Below are 19,177 nucleotides of genomic sequence, written 5' to 3'. Positions count from 1 at the left end.
TTGTTTTTTTTCAGAAGTGGAAACCAAGGCTCAGAGACAGGCAGCTGGTCCTAGGTGCTCTGACTAAAGATGGCCAGAGGACATCCAAGGACCGAGGACCATCCAGGTTAGCCCGCGGACCCTCAGGATTCTGCACTTCAGTCTGTCTTGCAAGGCGTAAGGCCCCCATCTTCCAGAAATACCTCCATCTCCTTGGGCCACTAGCAGCTGTCTCCCATCAGGACCCTCCCAACACAGTCTCCACAACTCTCCTTGAACTCCTGGATTCCACTTGAAAGGTGCCCATATTGTGCACCCTCCCTGGAGACCCACTTCTGGGCTCTCCCCGGATGCACCAGGCCCAGCATCCTGGGATGTTTGAGCCGGGATTGTGGTTAAACAATTAAGAGATTATAGAAGTGACCGCCATGGCGTCCACAGAACCAGGCAGGGGCAGGAGCAACCCAGGACGCCTGCTTCCCAGTCCGGAGCTTTCTACTGTAGAAGAGCTGGTGCTCTGAATAAATAAATACTTGTTAAACACACATCCGCACACAACCAAATAACAACATCAAAACAGCTGACGCAAAGGGAGATACAAATTAACATTAATTACAATCATGAAAATTCCACCTTTCTAGCAATCGAAGAGATGCAAATCAAAGCAAATTAAAGCAAATTTTGATACCTTTTTAGACTTATTAAGTCATCAGGGTTTTTTTTTTCTTTATAAAAACAACTTTGGTAAAATCCAACCCCAAAGTTGTGGTGAAACCAGAATACACGTTCATACTCTGCTAGTAAATGTTACAACCCTTTTCAGAAAGCAATATGGAAGTTCTTAACAAACACCCCACCCCACCCCCCTAAAAAAAAGCTTACGACGTGTGGCTCAGTAATTTCACCCTAGTAAAGAAAAACTAAGAACGTAGTTGAACTGGAAAAAGAAAAAAGAAAACTATAAACACAGTCACGTTTCCTAAAACATTATTTATAAATTTTGGAAATACCCTAATAATCACAAAAACAAGGAATGGTTGAGGAAATTGTGGTATGCCCATTTAATGGAATACTACACATCCATCAGAAATGATCATTATATGATCATTATAGCAATGCAGTGGAAATCTGTCTCTCCCTCCTGTCCTTCCCCTCCTTGGGCAGAAAGGAACCCTTCACCCAGCCTGCTCTGTCGGGGTTCTCATCACCTGACAAATTGTATCATTTACTTATTGTAATAATAGTAGCTGCCTTTGAGTGCTTATTTTGTGCTAAGAGTTTTCAGGCCTTGGTTCCTTGAATCCTCAGGGAAACTCCATGAAGAAGATCCAATTTGTGTGCCCGTTCTGCAGGTGAGCAACTCTGAGGCAAGAGCAGTGAATCCACGAAGCCCGGGGTCCCCAGAGCCAGTGGTGCTCAAGGCCCTTCCCCGCCTGGCTTGGTCCTACGTCTCCAGCTTTACCTGTGCCTCTCCTCCTCCCTGCCACCCCCCAGCGCTCCAGCCTCTCAGGCCACACTCCCCCCAGCCCCACGCCTTTGCACACAGGTCCTCCACTTAGAACACACCTCCGACTCCTGTTTGTCCTCAGAACCCGCTCCAATGCCACCTCCTCTTTGCAGCTTTCCTGGCACTGTTCCCTCCCCTCCCCCAGCCATCTTCCCAGTCAGAAAGGCGGTTTCTCTCGTTTTTTTGGTAGCTCAATTCTAGAACTGATCTCACTGTGTCATGACTGTAATGACTGATTCATGTATCCCTCTGCCCCAGGAAACGGTGGGTTCCTGGAGCACCAGGATGTCCTGGGGAGCCTGATACAGAGCCTAGCCCAGGGCTTCGAGCCAATGACCAGCCAGCCCAGAGAAGGGCGCATCCTGTGGCCAGGGAACAAGCTGGGTCCCAGGAGGGGTTGGGGGCCGGGGTGGGGGAACGTCAGCCTCTATTGGAGAAATTGCAGCAGCCAAGAAAAATGGATGCTTGGGGGATTCTAAAGGGCAGGCACTGGCCAGAGCTGAGTCCCTGTCTTCTGCAGGTTTCAGGTGGTTCGCCAACCCCTGAACGCATGTGAAAGTGCTTTGAAGGGCGGGAGGGGAAGTCCCGAGGGCCCGAGCGAGGCACAGCAGCGGGTCCTGTTGTGGGATCGCGGGGGGCCCCAGCAGAGCAAGCTGTGGAAGCCAGGCCCCCAGGCCTGCAGGAGGCAGGAAGGTGAACGGCACTGCCCGGACCATCTCATCTCGGAGGAAGGGGGCGGAAAGCAGGTGCAGCAAGAAGCTCTCTGCAGAGGACTGGGAACCTGTGTCACCAAAGGGATGCTGAGCAAGACACCAGGTTCCGACTTGGTTCAGGAAATTCAGGGACTTCCCCAACAGCTGGAACCCCAGCCCCAAATGGCCCCAAAATACCCTCAGCAGATAAAGGGATTCTTTCTGCCGCAGGCAGCAGCAGGCAGGTAGGAGGCTGAAAGCCAGAGGGGGAAAGCCTGGACCTTTTTTCTCTGATTGGCACAGGTGCTTCTCTGAGTCCCTTTCTTGAGAGCCTTGATGGAAGTGGGACTTCATTTGGGGGCTTCTCTGGTGGGACCTACATGTCAGGCTGCCTTGCTTGAACTCAAGCCCCCAGAGCTCTCCCCTCCTCAAGGCCCAGGACTAGCTAGACCCTGGTCACTCAGCTCTGGCCCCTTGGAGGGGTGGTAAGAAATGGTGGAGTTCAGGCCTCTGCATTGGGAGAAAATATTAGGGGCTCTCAGCTGACTGGGGGGGACCCCAACAATGCACAGCGGCAAGCCGGATACCCAGGCCCTTGGCCAGACATTTAAGCCTGGCAACAAGATTTTATTCAACTCAATATTTCTATCTCCACTTCATAGATGAACAAACTCAGAGTAGTTAAGTAACTTGCCTGAGGTCTCACAGCTTGAGAGTGGCAGGGCTGGAATTTGGCTCCAATCCACTCTAACTTTCAAGCCTCAGCTGCCTTCTCTTCCCTCTCTAGGTCCCTGGTGCCCTTGCTTTCCCCAGGAGAAACAGCACTGGTATGGGAGTCCTAGTCTGGCCGCGCGACTGTGGGCGAGTCATTTCTTTTCTCTGAGTGTATTAGTTATCTATTGCTGTGTACCTCAAACCTTAGCAGCTTAAAATCACAAACATTGTAGCACACTGTTTCTGTGGGCCAGCAATTTGGGAAAGACTGGACAGGGTGATTTTTCTAGTAAGGTTACAGTCAAATGTCAGCTGGGGCTGCAGTCATCTGAAAGGCTTGACTGAGGCTTCCAAAATGAACCACTCACATGGCTGTGCAGGAGGCCTCAGCTGCACAGGGCTGCTTGAGCGTCCTCCCAACCTGGCAGTGGGCTTCCTCCAGAGCGAGTGGTCCCAAGAGAGCAAGATGGAAGCCACATTGTCTTTTATGATCTAGCCTCAGAAATCACAATTCATCATTTCCACGATGTTCTGTTGGTTGCACAGGCTACCTCTCCTCAAGGTGAGTGGGGACTGCACAGGGGCAGGAGTACCAGGAGGCAGGTGGGGATCATCTGGGCATGTTTCCTTCTCTGCCAGATGTGGATTTTAGCGCTACCCGGCAGCCTTCTGAGGGTTGCAAGGAACCCTGAATGAAACAATGGACATAGAAATCTCTTTGGATTAGAGGAAAGAAATCAATGTAAGGGGCTTTGCCGTCCTTTGCCCTAAGCCCACCAGGTACCCAGGCCCCTGCTAGGGCACCAGACCTCTCCATTCAGGACCACAGCTGAAATGCCCATGGCCTGGTAGTCCCCTTCCCAACGGGTGAGTTGACCACGGCATTCACCATTCCAGCCAAGAGGTGACTCATGCAGAGGCCCACAGGCAAGGCCCCTGGGGATCAGAGGTCTTTCCCCGCCCCTCAGGTGATGCCAGGTGGGTGCCTCAGCACACCGAGCCAGCTGGTCACACAGCCACTGTGGGGACCCTTCCTCGGGCCTCGGGCACCCAGGTCTGGCCTCAGCCATGGCTCCACCTTGATAGGTAGCAGTTCTAGTGTGCGAAGACCACACGGAGAGTGAGGAGCCCAGCCTGAGGGCCAGCTCGTCCTCCAGCCCTGTGACTTCTCCTCCCGGGGGCCTCTGCACCGTGGTCTGTGAAATGAGGGGCTGGGATTTGATGATCTGCTCTGAGGCTCCAGGGAGGGTGAGAGAGATAGGAGGCCTGCATCCACATCTGGGCCTGGGGGCTCCTGGAGGATGCTTCCAGCTCTCTTCTGGGCTGGCCTAGACCTTGCAACGAGACAGCCCGGTCAAATCCCGTCTCTGCCACTTACTACCTGTGTAGATTTGGCCAAGTTTCTCGTCCTCTCTGAGCCTCAATTTCTTCATCCATAATATGGGAATGATGATGTCTACCGTAAAGTGTTGTAGCGAATGACACCATGGGGAAGCTCTCTCTCCCAGCCCCAGCCCCAGGAAGGGCATCTGTCCTCAGCGACAGCCTAGCCTCCAGGCTCAGGCACCTGTCACCCCATCCATAGCCCTGTGGCTCTTACCCCTCGTGAACTCCTGGGACTGGTGGCTGGGGAGCCATCCAGCCACCGGTCCAGCCACTGTCCAGGATGTCCCAGTCCTGGGACATCTGCTGTGTCCCATCATATCTTTCCACCTTCCAGAGAGGCGGAGGAGGAAGGTAAGACCAGAGAGGGAAAGAGACTTGGCCAAGGCCCACAGCATGGCGGGGATGACTCCCTGGGCCAAGACTCTCCATCATGGAGTCCCCGTCTCCCCCAGACCTACCTGCTCAGCAGGGCCGTTGTGAATGGGGGTGAGTCATTTAGACTCTCAGGAAACCAAACCCAGTCCAATATTAATCACGGAATCAGAGGCATCGGGTGCAAGAAGGAAACAGAAGCAACGGATGGCGGCGGCGACTCAGCCGGAGGTGCAGCCAAGGAGTGTGTACTCATGGGCGTGTCCGCACAGGGAGCTCCCCGGTCCCGTGTGCCCCGACGGGAAGGCCAGGGCTGCACCCCGAGAAGGAGAGGACCACTCCTCACAGGGCCCTTCTTATCCCAATGAGCCATTACTCTCTTCAGAAGCACTGTCCCCACCCTACAGAAGGAAAAATTGAGGCCAGGGTCTGCTGGCATCTTGGGAGGAAAAGCATCACCCAGGGCAGGGATTTTGCCCATCATGTTCAGTGCCTGGCATCAGCAAAAAAGGCAGAATGAATCAGAGGTGCTTACAAGATAGCCGGCACAATGGCCCTGCAAAGTGACAATTTAAAAACATTTCATGAGAAAAGAGACGCTTGGAGAAGTCCGTTGCTCAAGCCACACAGTAAGTTCTAGAGCCATGATGCAGACCCAAGTCTGTGACTCGAGGGTGGCCCTCTCCCCTCTCTAGGGCGGTGGTTTTCCTTGCTGTAGCTGTGCCCCCGCCTCCTGTTGTCCTGAAGGCCGAGGGGCGGCCCGCACCCCCTGGTCGCCCTGGAACCTGCTGTTGGCTCCCAGCGGTGTCTGTGGTGAAGGAGTTTGCTATGCAGAATTGCCCTTGGGTTCCTTGTCACCCCACTCCTGCCCCACGTGGGCCAGGTCTCTGGCAGTCAGGCTGAGGAAGACTCCCAAGGGCCGGCTCTGGAGGATTTGAGGGGGCCAAAGGTACCCCATCCTCAAATCAAGACTTACAGCACAGAATGTTCCAGAAGCCAGTTTCACTTTCCTGAAGGCTGAGAACTTAGAGACCCAAGGAGGGATTGATCAAGGCTCCATGTACTGCGTGCCCCTCAGCCTGAAATTCCACCATTACTCACTCCTTTGGGCCAAGGTATTGAAGGCCCCAGTTAAAATGTAAATCATTTCTGGGGGAAACCACTTGATAAGTCATTAGCGGGTGTCACTGCCCCACATGGGCTGGTTTCTCAGAAGAGCCTGGGAGGAGAACGGGGCCAGAGGGTCTGATGGCCAAGTGTAACGTGCTGCTCTCTCAGCAATCTGAGGAATGCTCAGATTCAGACCCCAGCTTCTCAGCTCGGCCAAAAAGTGCCCCAGGTGGAGCTCCTGCCCCCCTGACCTTATCCCCTGTCACATTCCCCACTGGCCTCCTTTCTGCTCCTGGGGCCACCAAGTTTGTCCCTGCCACTGGGCCTTTGCACTTGCCAGTCCCTCCGCCTAAAACCCTCTTCCCCCAGCTCTTTGCCCCTCCCAGGAAACTTTCGGGGTAATGGATATGTTCATTATCTTGGTTGTGGTGATGGATGAATACAGATGCCAAAATGTATCAAACTGTACACTTTAAATAGGTGAAGTTTATCATACGTCAATTACACCTTAATAAAGCTGTAAAATGTATATATATATATATTTTTTATGCAGCCCCTTCTCATCCTTCAGGTCTTAGCTTAGATGAAACCTCTTCAAAGAAGACTTTCCTGACCACCCAAGCTGATATTACCACTCTGTGTCACCTCACCCTGTTTATTCCTTTCAAGGGTCAACACACCACACCACCATCTGAAACCGTGTATTTGCCAGTAGCCTGACATTCCCCCTAAGATGGGAGCTCGCGGGCTCGGGGACTCTCTGATGCAGATGGGGGCTTGGCTTAATGCATATTTTCTGGAGGACTGAGTGACCAAGGCCAGGGGCCCTGGGAGGATGGCGGACATCAGCCCTGCCTCCCGGGCTTCCCTGCAGCTGTGCGGCGTGGAGACTGAGAAGGACAGCCTCTGCTCTGAGAGTGAAACCGGAACGGAGCCTCTGCCCGCGCTTCCGAGCCATCATCCACGTGGTCACCGCAGGAGGGCAGCGGGCCGCACTCCCGGCAGGAGGGACCCTGTTCCCTCCGGGGTTTTCCTCATCAGTCCCGCCACGCCACTGGGGGAGGGTAGGCCCCACACCCAGGCCCTTCTCTCTCTCCAGATCGGAGCCATGAGGCCTTAAGGTCTGGGGAGGCCTGGAGCTCACCAGCCGTGAAATCTGGGAGATCCGGGGAAACTAAGGCATGGTCCCACTCTGGCCTCAGTTAGGTCTAGAACTCATGGGGTTCCTGCTGGAGACTGGGACATGGTCTGGGCTATGGAAAACCAACAGCTGTCATCCACAATCCCAGCTGCTCATGATCAACTAGTTTCTGATTTGCGTAAGAAGGTGATCCAGAGTGTGAGAGCCGAGGGGATCTGGAGAGTAAGAGTCCCTCCGCCACCTCTTCACACTGACCCTGAGGCCAAAGTCATGCAGCAAGTTAGTGCAGGGACAGCCCCCAGACCCAGGCTTCTGACACTCCCACCTTCGCCACCACCTGCTTTATCGTGTTTCTTTGCTGCTTTGGAGCATCTGCCTTCTCCAGGCCTGCCATCAGGGGAGCAAAGGCTTGACCCCAGAGTTTCAGACCCTGGCAAGGGAGGCAGGCGGGGAGCCGGATGACTGCAGAGGCTGATGGAATGTCAGGGGTTGGGGAGTGGTCGGCCTGTTTGAACGCTGCAGGCACAAATGCCCCGCGCACACACCCGTGCCATCCCAGACACCCGGCACAGCAGATCCATCGCCACCTGGAAGTGGTCCTGGTGTCTGTCCAAAGAGATACTGGGGAAATAAGCACCGCACCAAGAGTAAGAAATGGGTGTGTCGTCTGCCCCGTGCCCGCCTCCCGGGGATCTGTGTGTTGGTGGGCTGACACTGCGTTTCAAACGCCCACTAGTTGGCTGCAGTAACCCAAAGGAAGCAGCCTGTCCTGTGCTCCTTGAGGCCTAAAGGCCAGCCACTCGCCGGCATCCCACCCTTGTGCTTGGCAGCAGTTAGAGCAGCTACTGCCCTTACTGGGAGGGACCCTGCTCAATGGACCAGGGGCCTTTCTGAGCCATGGCCTTTCAGCTCTGTAAGAGCCATTGAACTAAGCCACATAAAGAAACTGTCAGTACCTACAGGTAGTGGTGGCCGTCACTGTGTCCCCAGCCCCTGAGGCCCCTTCCGTGTTGTGCTACAGGGACCAGAGCTTGGCCATCCAGGCCTGTGTGGCATGTCAAGTAGAGCTGGGTGCCCACCAAGACCTGGAACTCAACCAGGCCCACATCCCATGGGACCCGACCAGTGCCGCGGGTTTAACCCGCCTGCAGGAACAAAAATGTTTGGATGAGAGGAACACATTGCCACTTGTTTGAGGGGGTGAGTGGTGGGAGTTGTCATTTATTCATTCAACAAACACTACAGGGGTGTGGGTAGCAGGCCCCCGGGCTAGGTGCTGAGGATACAGCAGTGAACACAGTCAAAACGCCCTGCCTTTGAAGAGTTTCCATTCTAGTGAGGGGAAGACAGACAACACAGAAAATAAATGAGTAAAGCGCTGGGATTTTTGAGGGGAAAGTGCTGTAGAGAAAAATAAGGGGAAAGGACAAAAAGCAGGTATGCTGGGGCGGAGGAGTACACATTTAAATAAAGTGATCGAGAAAGGCCTCACAGAGAAAGTGACTTTTGAGCAAAGACATGAAGAAAGATTGAGAGGGAGGGAGCACAGAGCAGCCAGTGCAAAGGCCCTGAGGTGGGGTGAACCAGCCCGGGGGGCTGGCAGGGGGTGAGGTCAGAGGAGCAATGCAGGGTTGTGCAGGGCCTGTGGTCTCTGTAAGGACTTTGGCTTTTACTCTCACTCAGATGGGGGCCACTCAGGAGCTTTGAGCAGAGGAGAAGCATGACCTAACTTGGGTTTTGCCGGGGTCACTCCAGCTGCCATGTTGGAAATAGGGCTGGGGAGTGGGGTGGAGGAATGGAAGCAGGAAGGCCAGGTAGGAGGCCGACTAGAGCATTCAGTGGAGAGGTGATAGAGGCTTGGACCAGGAGGGAGCAATGGAGGATGTGAAAAGGGGCCAGATTCGAAAGGGAGAATGGACAGAATTGGCTGACAGAGGCATTGAGGACGACTCAAGGGAACCTGGGAAACTGGAAGGATGGAGTTGCCTTCAGCTGAGATGGGAGAAGGGGATAATTAATTGGTCACCCACTGGTGACTGTTAGGAGGGAAAGCGAGTGCTGCAGAAGCACATGGCAAGGCCACCTAACCAGACTGTGACGTGGTGCGTGTGGTGGTCAGAGAGGGCTTCCCGGAGGAGGTGACATTTAAGCTGCGACCTGAAGGAAGAACGAACGGGCTGGGGAGAAAGGACGAGAACCAGCAGAGTAGGGCTGCTGGGAAGACTTCAATGAGGGCAGTTAGGGGGAACTTCCAGCAGCCCCAAGGGGCCCGAGTGCGCTGAGGGCTGAGGGTGAGGCCAGAGGTGGGCAGGACTGGCCGGGCTGCTTACTCAGCACCCAGAAGGGAGGAGGCTTGGCCCTGGAGCAGCCCAATCAGACCGAGAAATGGAAATGGGTAATAAATAGCCGCAAATGAGTCATCTCAAGCCCCAATTTTGAGCCTGCTTTGCAGCTCTCCCCAGCCTGCATCCTTCCCGGGTGGGGCCTCTGATTTCAGAATGACCAGGTCAGGCAGAGCTCAGCCCCCAGGGCCCCCCTTGCCGGGAGCTCACCCCTGCAAAACCCCAGGCGGTAAGGCAGCTCTTCTTGCAGGAGTTGGGTCCACATCACCGTCCTCAGGACTCAGACTAAAATGAAGCACACACAGAAAACCTTTTTCAGACCATCAGTGCTTCACATTTTTTTAAAAAAGAAAAAGAAAAACTTGTACAAATAAAATGCAATTGGACGTACTCAGATGTTTGTTTGTTTTTAAGCATTTGAAAAAGTCAGACAAAGTTGGGTTCAAATCCCACCTCTGCCGCTGCCACAACTGAGCAACTTGGAACAAGTCGGTTAACCTCCAGGGGCCTCTGTTTCACCCACTTCATAGGGTTGTGCAAAGATTAAAGGAGATGATAAATCTTAGCACAGAGCCGGGCACACAGGAAGCTCTCGAATACTCATTGCCCAACTGCTACAAAGACAAGGATCTCTTCTAAATATGTGGCCACCTAGTCAGGGCCCAACCACATGAACAGAAAGGGCCGCCATTCTTTCCATAGGCCTCCCGGGTCCCCTGGGCCGGAACGCTGGAGCACCTGCCCCTGGCGTCTCAGGACCTCTTCTGGAAGACACTATCTCTGTGCAAACGTCCTTGAAAAGATTGTCCAGGCCAAAAGCTGACCTAAGATGTGTAGAAACACCAGGGAGAATTATCTCTCAACAATAATATTGACTACCTTTTACTGAGCAGTTACTATGTACTCGCCAGAGCTCACCATACTGGCCCTTGGATTAGTTTGCTGCTGCTGCTGCAACAAAATACCACAGACTGGGTGACTTAAACAACAGGAATTTATTTCTAACAGTTCTGAAAGCTGGAAGACCAAGATCAAGGTGTCAGCAGCTTTGGTTGCTCCTGAGGCCTCTCTCCTCGGCTTGCAGTCAACCACCTTCTTGCCGTGTCCTCACATGGCCTTTTCTCTGTGTGTGCACATCCGTGGGGTCCTTTCCTCTTTTTTTTTTTTGGCCACGCCGCGCAGCTTGCAGGATCTTAGTTCCCCGACCAGGGATTGAACCTAGGCCATGGCAGTGAAAGTCGGGAATCCTAACCCCTAGGCCACCAGGGAACTCCCCCTTTCCTCTTCTTTTAAGGACACCAGTCCTACTGAATATGGGCCCCACCCTTATGACCTCATTTAACCTTAATTTACCTCTTTAAAAGGCCTGGCTCCAAATACAGTCACACTGGGAGTTAGGGCTTCAACATGTGAATTTTGGGGGAACATAACTCAGTCATGCTTCCCTGCATGAGCACATTTATTCTCCCCTGTATCTCACAAGGTAGGCATTATAATAGCTAATTTATAGATATGAAATTGAGTTGAGAGGTGAATGTCCAACAACGCATCAGGAAAAAAGATACAGGCGCAATTTCCTGCTATTCAAGTGAATAATACACTTCTCCCTGCCCCTCCCCCCCCAACTCCAAATAACTCCAAAGGAAGAGGGAGTCATGGGACTTGGGGTCTGAAAATCTCGATTACCCGTGCGCCACAACTACCGAGCCTGCGCTCCAGAGCCCGCGAGCCACAACTACTGAAGCCCACGCGCCTGGAGCCCGTGCTCCGCAACAAGAGGAGCCACCGCAATGAGAAGCCCATGCACCACAACAAACAGTAGCCCCCGCTCGCCGCAAGTAGAGGAAGCCCGCGCGCAGCAACGAAGACCCAACACAGCCAAAAATAAAAAAATTAAAAAAAAAAAAAAAAAACCCACGAGAGAGATTGAAAAAGAAAAAAATCCTTCCCAGTCAGAGTGAAAAGTGAGACTGAGAGAAACTGAGTGAGAAGATTTCAGCAAAAGAAAAGCCAAACGTCGGCTTCCATGAAAGGACGCGGCCCAGTGGGTTGTTAAATGACTAAGTGCTGGGGCCACAGTGACAGAGACAGGGCCTCCTGCGGCACGTGTGTGTGTAAGGGTGAGTGTGAGGGTGTGTGCATGAGGCTGTGTGCCCACAAGGGTGAGAGGGCGTGTGCCCTCGAGATTATGTGTGCACAGGTACAGAGAACAAACTAGTGATTACCAGTGGGGTGGAGGGGCAATACGGGGGCGAGAGTGAGAGGTACAGTCTCGGGGGTATAAGATAGGCTATAGGGATGTACTGTACAACACCGGGAATATAGCCAATATTTTGTAGTAACTGTAAATGGAAAGTAATCTTTAAAAATTGTATAAAAATAAAAAAATTTTTAATTGAAAAAAAAAGACAAGAGGTAACAAGTGTCGGGTAGGATGTGGAGTAAAGGAAGCCCGTGTGCACTGCTGGTGGGAGTGTGAATTGGTGCGGCCACTAAGGAAAGCAGTATGGAGACTCCTCAAAAAATTAAAAATAGGAGTATCATATGATCCAGAAAAAGATTATGTGTGTGCCCATGGAGGCATGAAGTGTGTAGACACAGGATGCGTGTGTGAGAGGGAGCCCGTGGGCCCGCACACGTGTGAGGCCGTGCGGTCAGCAGAGCATTCAGGATCCTCCCCAGCTGCACAGCGGCCGGGGCAGAGACGCCCCCGTCCCCCGGGGAGGGAGGTGAAGCGCAGGGCAGCAAGGTCACTTGCCAGTGTTCCCCGGCCCGGGGACCACACTCAGGACCCAGGCTTTGCCACGGCTCCCTGCTGAGCTGCCTCCCAAGGAAAACTGGAGTCCAACCCCAAGCCAGCCCCCGGAGGCAAGACATACCAGGATGGTTGTCCCTGTGGGTGTGTGGTGCAGGTTAGACACATGAACTGTGGAGTTCATGGTGGTCTGAGTTCAAATCCTGACTTGGTCATGGGCTAGCTGTGTGGCCTTCGGTACGTCACTTGACCTCTCTGTGCCTCAACGTCTCCACCTATAAATGGGGATAATAACTTTACCTCATAGGGTGGTTTTGAGGACTCGAAGGGTTAAGAGATGCAGAGCTCTTAGAACAGCACCTGGCATATAACAAGCGCTGCATAAATCTTCCTTGTTAATATCATAGCAATGAGCTCCCGGGACAGGTGAATCCCAGGATTATAAAAATCCCAAAATGCATCAGATGCTGGAGTGACAGAACACCAAGAGCGGCCAGGCTGAGTCCCAGCGTGGTGGTGACCGGGGCAGAGGCAGGTGTGGTGAGGCACCTTGTCCCCAGGCCTGTCTGCTGCTCACCCCCTAAACCTCCGCCATCTGCCCCAGATCTCCTCTCCTCCACACATCGTCCGAAAGACGCTGGTTTGTCTGGGAAGGTGACTGAATTTCCAGGCAGAAAAAACAAGGCTCAGGCCAGGGCAGCTCTGGGGTGCAGGGTTCACGGGCGGGGGCTGTACGTGTTACCCCAGCTCCCTTCCACCTCCTCAAGCCCCACGAGGAGTTTCCCAGCACGAAGGGTGTCTTGGTCTGCTCGGGCTGCCATGACAAAGCCCTACAAACCGAGCAGCTTAGACAACAGAAATGTATTGTCTCACAGTGCTGGGGACTGGAGTCTGATATCCAGGCTGTGGCCTGGGTTGGGTGATGGGTGTCGGGGAGTGGCTGGGCAGGGAGGCCGAGGACAAGTTTGGGCAATAGTCCCCGGAGGAGGAGACAGACAGAGGCTTATGTAACCTCCACGCCCACAGCTGCCATCTTCCAGGCTGTGTCTCACACTGTCCCACGCCCCCAGACTTTGAACCCAAGGATTCCTGGAAGGGCCTTAGTGCTTTCCAGGCCTCTGACCCTTCCACCTCAGCCCAACAGAATTATTCTCACCCACCCAACTCTCCCAGACCTGCAGGCCTACGGGGGCCCAGCCCAGCAGGGACACCGAGCCAGAGTCCTTCATCAGTCATTTACTGGAGAAGCTACCTAGAACTTTTCCCTTCACCCTCTCTCATTCCTGTGTTTCAGGCCAGATGAGGTAGACTGCCCCCAAAACAGGACCCCCATCCTGCAATATGCACATGAGCCCTTGTTTTCAAATAATAATATCTCATATTTATTAAGCATTTATTAAGCACTTACTAAGTGCCAGTTACAGCTCTAAGCATTTCATTACCTGACTGTCTCATTTACTCCTCAAAATACCCATGTGATGTAGGTAGCATTATAACCTCCATCTTACAGATGAGGAAACCGAGGTTCAGAGAGGCCCACTGGCTTGCCCTCAACCCCAGGCCTCAGCTCCAGGTCCAGTGCTCTGCTCACACAGCTGGCACCGGCCCCAGACAGATCCAGGAGGCTGTTCCTTCATGCTGCTGGCAGACTTGGGTGAGAGGATCCAGGGGAAGTTTGTCAGAGTTCTTTGGGAGCGGGAAGGATGGGCAGCTGGGCCTCCATCTGGGCTGGGGTCTTCTGATCCTTCTGGTGCAGGAAGGGTCCCCCGTACCAGATCTGGGACCTGGAAAATTCTCAAAGCCCCCGCCTCGCCTCCCCTCTCTGCTGAGACGCCCCGGCTCCTGAGCCCTGGCCAGCTGAGAACGGTCTCTTCACCTTGGCAGCTGGAGCCTAGCGCGCCTGGGTCCTTCTGGCGCCCTGCCCAACATGGGGCCTGGGGGGTCTCTGTTGAATTTCAGGGGCTGTCGGGGGGTGCTCCTGGGGAGGGAGGGAGAAGCCTCATGGCCTCTGGCCACAGACAAAGAGGGCCTGAGGGAGAACACCGTGTGGTCAGGGCTCAGCCCGGTGCCACGACAGGGGGATGTCCCCAAAGGCCACCTAAGCCACCGTCAGACACCTAGTCATCACTGGGGCCCAACCTCATGCCACAGCATGGTCCCACAGGGCCCGGGTTTCTCCTCCCGACTTCCTACACAGCCCCGGCCGGCCACCATAACCACCTGGGGCGCTGGCCACGGGCAGGGCGCTGGTCACCACAGCCCCGCTGGCTGCCTTAACCTCTCTGCCTCCCTGTGGGCAAAGCCCTAAACCTGGTGAGCTGACCGCTGGCGTGTTTGCTGCAGTTGCTCTTAGCCCAGAAGCAAGGAGTAGCAGGGAGAGCCAGGCTTTAAATCAACTGACTTGATACGTTATTTCTGGTTCCCTTTTATCTCCCCAGGGAAGGTGTGAGCTCGACCGAGTGAATTCAGAGAGGGCAGGCCCCTGTGCCTGTTAGGGTGACATTGGTGTCATGACGGGATGGGGTGGGGGGACAGGAAGAGCTGATGACAATCATGGTGTCTTATCACCCTCTTCTCGGGCCAGCCCATGGGAGCCCTCCACCTGTCTGATCTCCTGTACCTCTCTCTCCCTGGCACTATCACCCTGCACAGGTGATGTCACTGAGCTAGAGGGGTGAGGGGACGTGCCCAAGGTCACAGAGTCAGGAAGCAGGATTTTCTATCCTGCAACTTTAATGAATTGGTTTATCGTTCTAACAGCATTTTTGTGTGGGCTTTAGGGTTTTCTATATATATCATATAATCTGCAAATAGAGAGTTTTACTTCTTCCCTTCCAATTTAGATGCCCCAAACGGGGGGGAGGAGGGGGAGGGGGTCTGAACTCCAGTCTCTTTGAAGCCACGTTCTGCGCCCCTCCCCCAGGTCAGGCTTTCAGTGTGGCTCCCCATTTGGACCAGTCGGACTGGCAAGGTTGGCGCAAGCCCAGCAGGAACTTTTGTTGCAACAAAATGTACATCCTCAGAAATCAGGATGCTATGTTCAAAAGGGACCTGGGGAAATGATTCTGGAAAATCCTGTGCTTTGCGTTTCCTGGGCCATGCACGGTCCACCTCCATGAGGTCACAGAAGCAGGAGTTGAATGGTCTCTCATCCCCTCCAGGGAGAACCACCTCCTAGATGGCAATCAGGAGATGATTCTGTTCTTTGGGCAGCTGGAAGGGTCCCTTGGGAAGCCAGCTGGGGTTCATTTGTCTTCACACACTCCCCAATCTGCTCAGCAAGGGCCTGGAACCCACGGCTGCTGTTGGGTGAGGGAGTTGTCACAGCTGTCCCCAGTCACTCCCCACCTCCCATCCCGGAAGGCCAGACACCCCAGGGGGTGCTGGTGCTGAGCAAGACCCATGATGATCTGCCTGAGACACAGGACAACATGATGTACTGAAAACCAGGAACAGCTGCAGCAGCTACCGCGCACCCCCAGTGTCACATTCCTGGGACACACTCACTTCAGGTCCCTGAGCTGTGTGGCCTGTATCTTCCCAAGACCTGGGGGCTCATTCACTTGTTCATCCAACATCTATTTACTGCGCACCTGTCATATGCCACATGCCGTGCTACAACAGAGCCGAGGACAAGGCAGGCCTGGTTCCTGCCCTTGAGAAACATTACAGCTGAACATGGGGCTCATGGGGACTGTTCCTGTTGTTGCCACTGTGTGGTTTACCACTGCGCCCGCAGAGCCTGGCACAGAGGCTGGCACAGGAGGGGCCCGATGCGTATGTGGTGAATGAATGAATGAGAGAACGAATGAATGAATGACCTGTGCGGGGCTGTGTCTCTGCTGTGACACAAGTGACAAAGTCAGACCCTCTGTTCCCATTTCTAAATGACTGGCATATCAATTTTGTCAGACATAAGTGAATCTTGCTTTTTTTCCTTTGGGACGTATGCTAACAAACAAAAAACACCACTATTATTAAGCATGTAAGGTATCCAACCACAAGGGTCCTTGGGTTCAGAGAAATTAAAGCATCCTTCCCAGCACCTTCATGATGCAGGTGGGAAATCAGGCTAGAGGGAAAAGCCAAGTCCTGAAATACAGTTTGGTCACTACTTTTGAGAAAACAGGAGGAAAAAAAAAATTCCAACTAAGAGAAAAACGCCACCTCTGCTTAAATTCTGGCAGGGGATAGGGAGACACTAAAGCAGTGAGCCTCATGGTTAGTAATTTAATAACACGTGAGGGCTGGGATGGAGAACGGCAGGGAAGTGCAGTGTGCGATGCGGTGGGTGCATCTGAGGGGCCCAGGGGTTCAGGCAAGGCCCTCTTGGAAGAAGAGACCCTCCAGCTGAGATGTGCAGCTGGAAGGGGTGAAGGTGGGGGACAAGAAGAGATCTGGGCGACCCCAAGTGAGAGAGGGAAGGCCGGAAGGAATTATGAATGGCTTGCAGGTACCTGGGAGGACAGCGGTGACAGTCCTGGAACAGTGGGGAGCGTACAGGTGAGTGAGGCACGGCTGGAGACTGGAAGCTCTGTGCAGGGGCCTCTCTGCCCATGACGTTCATTCTCGGGGCCCCTCAGGTTTGAAAAAGCCTATTCCCCAAAGAGCCTATTCATTCAGAGTGGCCCTAGAGAGGCAGCATGGGCAAGACAGAAGCTGGAAACCTTCTAAATTTTCAAAAGAATGGGTCCTTCCAGAGAAACCACTTGCCCTGATGATTTAAGGGACCCCACACTGCAGTCTACACTTTTGTGGGAAAGAAACATTTCTATCTTGTTCAAGCTGTTGCTCTTCTGGGTCAGCTAAACTTAGAAGGTGATCTCAGCTGTAAATTTCATCATTTTGTTTGACAGAAGGCTTCCAGATTCTCTTCTCCTTCTGGACAAAGAATTTCTAACAAAACCGCTGATTCCCACAGGCTCTCTGACTTAAAATCACATGTTGAACAACAGAAAAACAAACAACCCGACTCAAAAATGGGCAAAGGAGTTGAACAGACATTTCTCCAAAGAAGATATACAAATGGCCTATAAGCACGTGAAAAGATGCTCAACATCACTAACCATCATCAGGGAAATGCAATCAAAACTACAATAAATAAGATAACATGTCACACCCATTAGGATGGCTATTATCAAAAAAAGCAGGAAATAAATGTTGGTGAGGATGTGGAGCAACTGGAACCTTTCTGCATTGCTGGTAGGAACATAAAATGGTGCAGCAGCTCCTATGGAAAAGAGGACGGTGGGTCTTCAAAAGATTAAACATAGAATGACCATATGATCCAGCAATTCCTCTTCTAGGTTTATACCCAAAAGAACTGAAAGCAGGGGTTCAAACAGATATTTGTACACCCCTCAGAAAATTTAAGAAAACTGAAACCGTATCAAGCATCTTTTCTGACCAAAACGTTATGAGATTAGAAATCAATTACAAGAAAAAAAAATGGGGGCTTCCCTGGTGGCGCAGTCATGGAGAATCCGCCTGCCAACGCAGGGGACACGGGTTTGATCCCTGGTCTGGGAAGATCCCACATGCCGCGGAGCAACTAAGCCCGTGTGCCACAACTACTGAAGCCCGCGCATCTAGAGCCCGTGCTCCACAACAAGAGACACCACCACAATGAGAAGCCCGTGCACTGCAACGAAGCCCCCACTTGCCGCAACTAGAGAAAGCCCGTGTGCAGCAACAAAGACCCAACACAGCCAAAAATAAATAAATAAATAAATTTTAAAAAGAAAAAAAAACTGTAAAAAATACAAACACATGGAGGCTAAATGGTGCACTGCTAAATAACCAAGAGATCACTGAAGAAATCAAAGAGGAAATTTAAAAATACATAGAAACAAATGACAACAAAAACACGACAACCCAAACCTATGGGGAGGCAGCAAAAGCAGTTCTAAGAGGGAAGTATATAGCAATTCAATCTCACCTCAAGAAAAATCTCAAATAAACAATCTAACCTTATACCTAAAACAACTAGAGAAAGAAGAACAAAGAAAACCCAAAGTTAGTACAAGGAAAGAAATCATAAAGATCAGAGCAGAAGTAAATCAAATAGAAACAAAGAAAACAATAGCAAAAATCAATAAAACTAAAAGTTGGTTCTTTGAGAAGATAAAATTGATAAACCTTTAGCCAGACTCATCAAGAAAAAAAGGGAGAGGATTCAAATCAATAAAATTAGAAATGAAAAAGGAGAGGTTACAACTGACACTGCAGAAACACAAAGGATCTGAAGAGACAACTACAAGAAACTACATGCCAATAAAATGGACAACCTGGAAGAAATGGACAAATTCTTGGAAAGGTGCAACTTTCCAAGACTGAACCAGGAAGAATTAGAAAATATAAACAGACCAATCATAAGTAATGAAATTGAAACGGTAATTAAAAATCTTCTAACAAACAAAAGTCCAAGACCAGATGGCTTCACAGGTGAATTCTATCAAACATTTAGAGAAGAGCTAACACCTATCTTTCTCAAACTCTTCCAAAAAATTGCCGAGGGAGGAACACTTCCAAACTCATTCTACGAGGCCACCATCACCCTGATACCAAAACCAGACAAAGAAATCACACAAAAAAAGAAAATTACAAACCAATATTACTGACCAACATACATGCAAAAATCCTCAACAAAATACTAACAAACAGAATCCAACAACACATTAAAAGGATTATACACCATGATCAAGTGGGATTTATCCCAGGGATGCAAGGATTCTTCAATATAGGCAAATCAATCAATGTGATACACCATATTAACAAATTAAAGAATAAAAACCATATGATCATCTCAATAGATGCAGAAAAAACTTTTGACAAAATTCAACACCCATTTATGATAAAAACTCTCCAGAAAGTGGGCATAGAGGGAACCTACCTCAACATAATAAAGGCCATATGTGACAAAACCCACAACAAACATCATTCTCAAGGGTAAAAAACTGAAAGCATTTCCTCTAAGATCAGGAACAAGACAAGGATGTCCACTCTCACCACTCTTATTCAGCATAGTTTTGGAAGTCCTGACCACAGCAATCAGAGAAGAAAAAGAAATAAAAGGAACAGAAATTGGAAAAGAAGAAGTAAAACTGTCACTGTTTGCAGATGACATGATACTATACATAAAGAATCCTAAAGATGCCACCAGAAAACTACTACAGCTAA

The sequence above is a fragment of the Balaenoptera ricei genome, chromosome 1, assembly GCF_028023285.1.
Source record: "Balaenoptera ricei isolate mBalRic1 chromosome 1, mBalRic1.hap2, whole genome shotgun sequence".
NCBI classification, from domain to species: domain Eukaryota; kingdom Metazoa; phylum Chordata; class Mammalia; order Artiodactyla; family Balaenopteridae; genus Balaenoptera; species Balaenoptera ricei.
The sequence above is the reverse complement of the archived record's forward strand: the minus strand, read 5'-3'. Positions refer to the sequence as shown.